Genomic DNA, 11,815 nt, shown 5'->3' with positions numbered 1-11,815 from the left:
CCGAGGAAATCCCCAAGGATTTTATGAAGGAAAGGAAGAAAAGAAGAAAGAAATGAAGCTGTCCAGCAATCCGTGCAGATTGACAGGAAGACGCCCGTCCTTCACAGCTCAATCCGGCCGTCTTCTCCCAAAGACGCCCGGACAGCAAGCCTAGAAGACGCCCGGATTCCCTTGAAGACGCTCGGGCAGAGGCTCACGAATCCTCCCGTCCCGTGCCTAAGACGCACGGATTCCAGCCCAGCACAAATCCGTTTCTTCAAGCTTCAAAGAAAGAAGCCCCTCCTTCGAAAAATACCGGCGTCTCCCTGCTCAAATCTCAAAAGTGTAATTACTAGTTTAGCCCTTAGTTAACCCTAATGCATCCACCTAATTTCCACTATAAATACCCCATTAGTCTAATTAGAAGAGAATGTTCTTCTTATCAGTTATTAGAGTAGTTAATATAATCAAATCCCTCTTTAGTTTTGTAATCAACAATTAATCAAGTTTTAATACAAGTTTTATTTCCTTAATCCCTCTTTTGTTCATCCTTTATTTTGGGTAATTGAAGATTATTTGGGTTATTATTGGGAGATTGACAACCTCTCAATCAAGCATCAAGTACTTTTTTATTCTTTGCTTTATTATTGGAATCATTAGTAGGTATAATTCTCTTAATCCCTTTTTAATTATTGTTAATTACTTTCATTTATTCATCATGTTTCCTTTTGTTGGTATGATTGACAACCTTGCTAGCATGATCAACATGATAAGTTGCCTCTAGCTTTCTACAAAAAATTCTACCCACCGGAAAAGACTAACATGCTAAGAGCTCAAATTACGGGTTTTAAGCAAAGGGATGAAGAATCTTTGTATGAAGCTTGGGAGCGGTTCAAGGGAATTTGTCGCTCATGTCCTCACCATGGACTTAGCGAGTGGTTCTTGGTACAACAATTTTGGAACGGTCTATATGAAGATTCAAGGAACATTCTCAACATGGGATCAAATGGAATGTTCACCGAAGTTGATGACAATCAAACATGGAACAAAATTGAGGAAATGGCAGTCCATAACTCACAATATAGTAGACCTCGCAAGGCTACTAGAGGAGGAAAGCATGAAGTGGACTCCGTTACTCAATTGGGTGCTCAACTTAGTGCTCACATTGACACAATCAATTTGAAGTTTGAAAAAGATATGGCTAGACTTGAAGAAGCCTCAAAATCACCAAAGCATCATGTTAATGCCATGACGGCATCTTCATCAATCCCAAGTGGGATATGTGAGAATTGTGGAACTTTGGGACATGACCAAAGTGAATGTAGGGGAACAAATGAACAAGTGAATGCTTTCCAAGCATACAAGAGTGGTACCACTTATTCCAACTATTACAATGAAAACAACAAATTCCATCCAAATCTCTCATACAAAAGCCAAAATGTTCAAAACCCTCAAACAACATACACCCCACCTCCCATGAGAAACAAAAATCAAAGACCCTTTTACAACCAAAACCAAGGCTACCAAAATCAAAATCCATACAATCAACAAAATGACCAAGGTTTTGATGTTCAAAAAGCGGTACTCCAAATGCAAAAGAATCAACAAGAATTTTTTACTCAAATGCAAAAGGATAGTCAAGCAAAGGAAACCACCATCAACAACATTCTAGCTCACACCAAGATGTTGGAAACCCAATTGACTCAACTAGCATCTTCAAGCTCACAAAGACAAAAGGGGCAATTACAACCTCAAAGTAATCCCCCTAGACATGAAACGGTTAGTGCCATTCACTTGAGAAGTGGTAAAAGGTATGAAGCACTGAAGAAGCAAGTTGAGGATGAAGTTGTGGAAGCTAGTGATAAGGAAGAAATTATGCAAAACTCCAAGGATGGAGAATCATCAAAAGAAGAAATTTCAAAGAAAAATGAAGACAAGGTCAAGGAGAAGGAGCCCATTGTGATTAGACTTCCTTTTCCAAGTCGTCAAGCCAAGCCCAAATTTGATGACCAACTTGGAAAGTTTATGGAAATTGTGAAGAATTTGGAAGTCTCAATTCCTTTCACGGAATTAATCAATCACGTGCCGGCCTATGCGAAATACATGAAAGACATCCTCACAAAGAAGAAGTCGATCTGGAAGCTTGAGACTATCGCCTTCACTAAGGTGAGTAGTGTAATACTTCAAGGGAGTTCACCTCCAAATCTCAAGGATCCGGGAAGCTTTTCAATACCGTGTACCATCGGCGACACCACGATCAACAAATCCTTGTGTGATCTAGGGGATAGTGTGAGTGTTATGCCGTACTCGGTGAGTAAAAGTTTGGGGATGGGAGAGCTTAAATGCACCAATATCACACTTCAAATGGCCGATAGATCGACGAAGACACCATTAGGGATATGGGAAGATGTTCCCGTACGAATCGGGAAATTTTTCATCCCGGTGGACTTTGTCATTGTTGATATGGAGGAAGATTCCAATATTCCAATCATTCTAGGAAGACCTTTCTTACACACCGCGGGTGCGGTGATTGATGTGAAACATGGAGAGCTCACTCTAGAAGTGGGAGATGAGAGTATAACTTTTAATCTTGACATACTATGAGAGCTCCCCGTTAACATGAACCGTGTTTTATGATCGATCATTATAGTCGGAAGGATGAAAGGAAGAAGTCGGAACTCCAATGGAAGAAGAAAATTGAAGATGCTCCATTCAAAGAGCAAGTGAATTGTGACAAAAAGAGCTTGCGAAGCTCACCAAAGTCAAGTAATGAAGAGAATGGCCTCATTGGCCAAGAAAAGAAATTGGGAGAGTTGTCTCCATCAAATCAAGAGATTTTCAATGATCAACTTAATTTAGTTTGTGGTCTTTGGGACGACGAATTTGAAGGAATTTTTAATCCCTACATTGGTAATGCCATCGATCAAGACCGACAACAAGGGTCAAGGTCTATTGAAGACCTTTATCATGACAATGAACAAGCTTTTGATTATTGTTAGTGTAACACCCCCATACTGCCTTACCAGGACCACTCCGGTATGAAGACATTACCATCTCGGTTATCCGAGGCAATGATAATCAAATAACAATGAAGAAACAACGTTTAATTATAAATACTTAGCGAAGAGTTACAATTCTCAAAACCAAACCAAAAGTACGATACATGTTCTCAAACTGACTGTTCTAACTGAAATGTAAATAACTAATAAGCTACAACGGAAGAATCCTATCATCAAGTCGTGGCAATCCCAGCTATCCCAGTACTCATCTCAATACCTGCTCAATATCTGCTCACCATCCCCAAATGGATCACCGCAGTTTCAAAACAAACAAGGGTCGATACTAATCACACAATTCAATATATACTAACAATAAGATAAACAAACAAAGTTAATCTGTCACACACCCACAATCACGCCAAATCCAATCATCTCAATCCGATCGTCATCCTTTGGACCAGCCCGCCTGATGGGGACCGCAGCCGTACCCACCAAATCCCCGCTCCAAATAGTGAGCGATAACCCTGTCCATTAATGTGCACATCCCTTCTGTGGCGGGTTCCACGAGAATAGCGAAACTAGGGCGTGAAGCCACTCCGCAAGTGACCCCACTCGGCCCGAGGCCACGCCTCGCGAACCATAGACAACGATCACAACCACAATCACAATACAATTACTATATCAACCAACCAAACACAACACATCAACCAATATCCCATTGTGGGACTAATACTGAGTAGGAAATTTTACCTGGTAAGCACACAATCAGACGGTCTCTACCGCTGAATCAAAAAGCTTCCTCTATGAACCCTCCTCCTATCATACAACATATAAAGGCTACCAAATCACATACTACACATAAACCCCCAAATCTCTAAATTAGGGTTTAACCAAATCAAAGGAAAGACAATAAAAAGGGTACATAGATCTTACCCTCGACGCAAGGAACTCAACGGTATAATCAACGCTAAGAACCGACCTTCCAAACTCCGGGTATTGCTAATAATGCGATTAGGATGAAGAACTTGCTTGCTTTCTCTCTTAAACAGTAATTTAGGTTTTGCAAAAGTGATTTAGAATAATGACGACAAAGCTTATATACCTTAATCGCATAATTAACAAAACCCGAGAAAACTCCCCGTAAAACCGGCTACTCGATCGAGTACCCGAGGTACTCGATCGAGTACCCCCTTACTCGATCGAGTGCCCCAGCTACTCGATCGAGTACCCAACAGTCGAAACTTTTCTAAACGCAACTTACCCTTACTCGACAGAGTAAGGCCTACTCGATAGAGTACCCCAAGACTTATAAATACGGAGTATTACGGTCTTCCCTCCTTAAAAGGAACTTCGTCCCGAAGTTCAAACCACTACTAAACAAAGGTACTCCCATAACATTCCCGACTCAACAATCAAACAAAATTCAACATGAAACATGTTACTAACCCAACTCATCCCGACAAACATCCCGACACAACATATAAAAGGGGTATAAAACTCTTAAAAACTGTTCGCGATCATCTCCTACCCCCCTAAAAGAAACAAGGTTACGTCCCCGTAACCATACATACCTGATCAAAAAGGAAAGGGTAACGCTCTTTCATAGCCTCCTCGGGCTCCCATGTAGCTTCCTCGGTCTCGTGGTTAGACCAAAGGATCTTGAGCGAAGCTGTCTCACCACTCCTAGTCTTTCTAACCTTTCGGTCTAGAATCTGTTTAGGCACCTCAAGATATGATAAGGACTCATCTAGCTCTAAGTTCTCGGCCTCTAACACATGTGACGGGTCACTCACATACTTCCGCAACTGCGATACATGAAACACATTATGCACTCTCTCTAATGCGGTGGTAAAGCCGGACGATATGCAACTTCCCAACCCGCTCTAAGATCTCATACGGCCCTATAAACTTCCGACTTAGCTTGCCTTTCTTCCCAAATCTCATAACCCCACGCATAGGAGACACTTTGGAAGAACCTTATCCCTAACCTGAAACTCTATATCCGGTGATGTAGATCCGCATAACTCTTTTGTCGATCCTGATTTGCTCTCATCCGTTCCCCGATCATCTTAATCTGTTCCACCATCTCATGCACAATCTCTGGTCCTAAAACCACTGCCTCAGCACTATCGTCCCAACAGATTGGACTCCTACATCTTCTCCCATACAAAGCCTCAAACGGTGCCATACCGATACTAGTGTGATAGCTGTTATTGTAAGAAAATTCTATCAAGTCCAACCTCTGCTCCCAGCTACCACCAAAATCCATCACACAAGCTCGCAACATATCCTCAAGAGTCTTGATTGTTCTCTCAGTCTGCCCGTCTGTCGCAGGATGAAATGTTGTACTCATCTTAAAAGTTGTTCCCAACGATTCCTGCAACTCCTTCCAAAACCTCGATATAAACCTCGCATCTCTGTCAGACACTATGTCCTTAGGGACTCCATGTAACTTAAGCACGTTCTTTCGATAGGCCATAGCCAATTGTGCCTTAGTCCATGTATCTTTCATTGGAACAAAGTGAGCTGACTTGGTCAGTCGATCCACTATTACCCAAATCATGTTGTTACCTTGTTGACTCTTTGGCAAACCCACAATGAAGTCCATGGAAATGGATTCCCACTTCTACTCAGGTACCTCTAAAGACTGAATCTTACCTTGTGGTCGTCGCTGTTCCCCTTTAACTCTCTGGCATGTCAAACAACGGGACACAAACTCAGCTTTCTCTTTCTTCATCCCAGGCCACCAAAACGTTTTCTTCAAATCCTTGTATAGCTTGTCACCACCCGGATGTACTGAATATGGTGTGCAATGTGCCTTTGTCATGATAGTCTTTTTCAACTCCTCATCATTAGGAACACACCACCTACCATCCAACCTCAAACTACCATCTGTATGAATAGAAAACCGGGACACTGTCCCTTTCTCTACTCCAGCTCTCCACTCCACTATCTTAGGGTCCAACGCCTGCTTACCTCGAATATCATCATAAAACTCAAGCTGTACTATCATATCACCCATGGCATCTCCTTTCTGCATCATATGTATCCCAAAGCTCGCCACCTCATCTCTCAGCCTCATCAAAGATAGAGCTGTACATAGAGAATGTACACTCTTCCTACTCAAAGCATCAGCTACAACGTTGGCCTTCCCTTCATGGTAGATGATTTCCATGTCATAATCGCCAATTAGCTCCATCCACCTCCTCTGTCTCATGTTCAACTCCTTCTGAGTGAAGATGTACTTGAGACTCTTGTGATCAGAAAATACCTTAAAGATTGCTCCATAAAGGTAATGTCTCCAAATCTTGAGAGCAAACACCACAGCCCCCAACTCCAGATCATGAGTAGGGTAGTTCTCCTCATAAGGCTTCAATTGCCTAGAAGCATAGGCAATCACTTTACCATTCTGCATCAACACACATCCCAGCCCATTCTTCGTGGCATCTGTATAAACCTCAAAGTTCTCGGTCCCTTCAGGCAATGCTAAGACAGGAGCTGTGGTCAAACGCTCTTTTAATGTTTGGAACGCCGTCTCACAACTCTCATCCCAACGAAACCTGTTCTCTTTCCTCATCAACGCTGTCATAGGTCTAGCTATCTTGGAGAAATCTTTCACGAACCGTCTGTAGTATCCAGCTAAACCCAAGAAACTCCTAACCTCGGCAACATTCTTTGGTGCTTCCCACTTTGTCACTGCTTCTATCTTCGCCGGATCCACAGCTACCCCATCTTTAGAGATCACATGCCCCAGAAAAGCAACTTTCTCTAACCAGAACTCACACTTGGACAGCTTAGCATACAACTCATGATCCCTCAAAGTTTGCAACACGATCCTCAGATGCTCCTCATGCTCCTCCTTAGTCTTAGAGTAGACTAAGATGTCATCGATAAATACCACTACAAACTGGTCCAAGAACTATCTGAAGATTCTATTCATCAAATCCATAAACACTGCCGGTGCATTAGACAACCCAAACGGCATCACCACATACTCATAATGGCCATACCTCGACGTGAAAGCTGTCTTTGGTATGTCCACCTCTCTAATCTTCACCTGATGGTACCCCGACCTCAAATCAATCTTAGAAACGACTGATGCACCACTCAACTGATCAAACAGGTCATCTATCCTTGGCAAAGGATACTTGTTCTTTATCGTCACTCGGTTCAGCTCCCTGTAATTTATGCATAACCTCAAACTCCCATCTTTCTTATTCACGAAAAGAACTGGTGCTCCCCACGGCGATACACTTGGTCTAATGTATCCCTTCTCTATCAAATCATCCAACTGCTTCCTAAGCTCCTCCATCTCCTTAGGACCCATACGGTACGGTGCCTTAGAGATTGGCCCCGTCCCTGGTTTCAACTCAACGGTGAAATGTATCTCCCTCTTTGGTGGCAACCCTAGGAATCTCGTCGGGAAAAACATCAAGCAAACTCCCCCACCACCGGTATCGCATCAACTGTTGGACTCTCTATCCGGTCATCTCTCACATGGCACAAGATCAAAGGACATCCCTTCCTCAGATAAGACTTCAAGGTGACAGCTGCAATCAACTTAACTTTGGGTTTGACTAGAAACCCACGATAAGACACACTAACACCCTTAGGACCTCTTAAAGACACTTTCTTTTGATGACAGTCTATCTTAGCTTTATACTTTCCTAACCAATCCATCCCGACTATCATCTCAAAACCGTCAAAAGGAAACTCTAGCAAGTCTATAGGTAGATCAACTTGCCCAACTATCATAGACACATCTCTAAACAATCTCCCACATGATACAGACTCACCCGAAGGTATAAAAACTCGCTCACTAACAGACTCATATACCCTCAAACCCAACTGTTTAACATGACTCGAAGACACAAACGACTGAGAAGCCCCCGAATCAAACAAAACAAAGGTAGGAATACCATTTACCAGAAAAGTACCGGTGATAACGTGCGCATCTTCCTCAGCTGCTTTCTTCTCCATCATGAATAACTTGCCACTGGTCTTCTGCCCACCTCCCTGGACAGTACTGGCTGATGTGGTCGGCTTAGCACCCGACCCTTGATTGTTGTTGTTCGTTGGTGGTTTCTGATAAGAATTACCGCCGTTGCGGTTGCCTCCACTCTGGTAACTCTGACTTCCCCGGTTTGGCCATGATCCAGCCGGTCTGTTGCTCGCGAAGCTGTGTGCAGGTCTCTGGAAAGATCCCGGTGTACTTATGCAGTCATGTCTCTTGTGGCCTACACCACCACAGCTATAGCAGGTCACTCCCCAACTACCACTAACACTTCCACGGCCGCGCCCAAAGGAAGCCCCAGCACTGAACCCTGACCCAGAAGAAAATCCCTTAGACTGATTGTGGTTGCCTTTCTTGTGATTAGATTGGCCACCACCCTCGCTCTTAGACATCCTCGTCTCACCACCTAACCTCTCCTGAGCTATCTCCACCAACCTCTCAGCTCTCCCAGCCCTCTTTTAAGCTTCCTTAACATCAGTAAGGACTCCCACGGGTAACTTATCCATAATCTTAGGGGTCAACCCCCTCTCAAACCTCAACGCCAGGTTCTCCTCACTCAAACCCATATCCTCAGCATACCTAGACTTCTTATTGAATTGCCTGTAGTACTCGGCCACAGACATCTCAGCGGTCATCTTAAAACTGTCAAACTCTTCCCTGAACTTACTCCTCATATGTTCCGGTACAAACTCCTTTCTCACAGCCCTACGAAACTCCTCCCAAGGTATAGCAGGTAACCCTTAGTTTGTATATATCTCCTTAGCACTCACTTTCACTGTATCCCACCACTTGCCAGCTGCCTCCCTCAGATAGAACGCAGCCTTTTCCACTCTCATCTCATCAGGACAATGAACCAAATCTAATATGTTCTCCATCTCTCTCAGCCAACTATCAAGAAGGTTAGGCTCCCCAACTCCCTTGTACTCTTTCGGGTTAAACCTCGCGATATAGAGGCTGATTTTAGAATGATCATCCTCCTTCTCCTTATCCTTATCCTTATCTTTCCCCACAGTCTTTAAAGCCTTAGTGAGAGCATCCTGATGCTCCAACATCTTAACGATGTCATCTATGTTCATAAGCTCAGCTCTCGCATACAAAGCAGTCTTCTTGGGCGGCATCTTGAAACTATATATAAGAAAGGGTAGACATAAACACACGTACTAAACCACAAAACATGAAAACACGCTGCCCAGAACCTACTCGATCGAGTTCCCAAACACACTCGATCGAGTAACAGGCTACTCGATCGAGTGCCCAACATACTCGATCGAGTACCCAAACATCAGACCCCAAACAGACCTTCTGATCTCTTACATACTCGACCGAGGCTACTCGATCGAGTGACCCCCTACTCGATCGAGTACCCAAAAACACGATTCTGGACTCAAAATCATAAAAAACCCACCCGATCAAGTCAGTCCCACTCGATCGAGTCATGCTAACTCAGAAACGCTACCCGCATGCTATATCATATGCTAACATGCTAAAAAAAACTTTATAAAACCACATATTATATCATAACTAAGCATATAATGCTACGCATCCTTTCGTACGATCTACGAGATCACTATATCATGTGATTAAATGTCACCTTATAAACATCCAACATGTTATCACTCCAACAACAAGTCTACATATTTCATTAACCTTTCTTTCACATTCTCAACCTACTACTTCAAACATCCAACAATTAACACATTTCATCACATTCTTACACAAGTTAACCAAACACACATACGACTCGACAAACACTCCCCCCATGTGACCGGTTCAAAATTGTAGGGCGACTTCGCGACTTTAGGATGTCTCCCAAGCCTTTGCATTAGCTCCTACAACTTTTACCCCGGGTTCATTTTAGTTGACTCCCTATGTTCATTAGGTTCATTGGTTACAGGTTTCAGGATCGTTCCTCTGATACCATTTGTAACACCCCCATACTCCAAGTGCCTTACCAGGACCACTCAGGTATGAAGACATTACCATCTCGGTTACCCGAGGCAATGATAATCAAATAACAATGAAGAAACAATGTTTAATTATAAATACTTAGCAAAGAGTTACAATTCTCAAAACCAAACCAAAAGTACGATACATGTTCTCAAACTGACTGTTCTAACTGAAATGTAAATAACTACTAAGCTACAGCGGAAGACTCCTATCATCAGGTCGTGGCAATCCCAGCTATCCAAAAGATTACTCATCTCAATACCGCTCAATATCTGCTCACCATCCCGAATGGATCACCGCAGTTTCAAAACAACACCGGGTCAAGTCATTACTAATTACACAATTCAATATATACTAACAATAAGATAAACAGACAGGTTAACTGTCACACACACACAATCACGCCAAATCCAATCATCTCAATCATTGACTGTCCACTGGACCAGCCCTGCCAGTGGGGGACCGCAGCCGTACCCACCAAATCCCCGCTCCACATAGTGAGCGATAACCCTGTCCATTAATGTGCACATCCCTTCTGTGGCGGGTTCCCATGTAAGGCGAAACTAGGGCGTGAAGCCACTCCCGCAAGTGACCCCACTCAGCCGAGGCCACGCCTCGCGAACCATAGACAACGATCACAACCACAATCACAATACAATTACTATATCAACCAACCAAACACAACACATCAACCAATATCCCATTATGGGACTAATACTGAGTAGGAAATCCTACCTGGTAAGCACACAATCAGACGGTCTCTACTGCTGAATCAAAAAGCTTCCTCTATGAACCCTCCTCCTATCATACAACATATAAAGGCTACCAAATCACATACTACACATAAACCCCCAAATCTCTAAATTAGGGTTTAACCAAATCAAAGGAAAGACAATAAAAAGGGTACATAGATCTTACCCTCGACGCAAGGAACTCAACGGTATAATCAACGCTAAGAACCGACCTTCCAAACTCCGGGTATTGCTAATAATGCGATTAGGATGAAGAACTTGCTTGCTTTCTCTCTTAAACAGTAATTTAGGTTTTGCAAAAGTGATTTAGAATAATGACGACAAAGCTTATATACCTTAATCGCATAATTAACAAAACCCGAGAAAACTCCCCGTAAAACCGGCTACTCGATCGAGTACCCGAGGTACTCGATCGAGTACCCCCTTACTCGATCGAGTGCCCCAGCTACTCGATCGAGTACCCAACAGGTCAGAAACTTTTCTAAAACGCAACTTACCCTTACTCGACAGAGTAAGGCCTACTCGATAGAGTACCCCAAGACTTATAAATACGGAGTATTACAGTTAGGCCCAGTTTAGCCTGGTCTGACTCTAACCTGGCCTGACCTTACAAGGTTGATCAAGGCAAACAGAGACCGGGTAAATCTAATCATTATTTGGTAGATGAAGAGTATTACTGGATGAATAGGCTACTTAATCCCAGAAGGAAGGCCTGATGGTAAGCACGGAATAGCCTGGCAGCACACCTAAGCAGGCCGGATTAAGCTGAAGAGCAGCAAAACGGTTATATAAAGATAAATATTCATGTCCTATTCTCAAGGAAGACCAAGTCTAATTATGAGACTATATCACCCATGAACCTAGACGTGCAAGAGGAGAAAAAGCTAAGGATCAGTCAAAGAAGAACGAGTCAACCGAATTAATAGGGAATGTGCCCTATTAATTCGGTAACAACTCCTACAAAAGAGAAGGACGTTGAAGATCAATACAACATTCATGTTTATGACTATAGATATTGTAATCTGGCATTTGTAATTTCATTCTTTATTCATTAGTGTTGAACTACTTCACTACTTATCTTTCATTATTTCACGAGCATCCAATTACTTAAACAAATTTGTATT

At 42.9% G+C, this 11,815-nt stretch overlaps 1 non-coding gene across 1 annotated transcript; it reads right to left on the bottom strand.

The window, feature by feature from the left end:
- Window positions 1-801: 801 nt before the first annotated feature.
- Window positions 802-908, bottom strand: LOC141589062 (small nucleolar RNA R71). Its single transcript, XR_012520016.1, has one exon. It is a non-coding gene; the product is annotated as a small nucleolar RNA R71 (small nucleolar RNA).
- Between the last annotated feature and the right edge of the window lie 10,907 nt (window positions 909-11,815).

The sequence above is a fragment of the Silene latifolia genome, chromosome 6, assembly GCF_048544455.1.
Source record: "Silene latifolia isolate original U9 population chromosome 6, ASM4854445v1, whole genome shotgun sequence".
Lineage (NCBI taxonomy): Eukaryota > Viridiplantae > Streptophyta > Magnoliopsida > Caryophyllales > Caryophyllaceae > Silene > Silene latifolia.
This window is presented reverse-complemented; position numbering and strand designations above follow the sequence as displayed.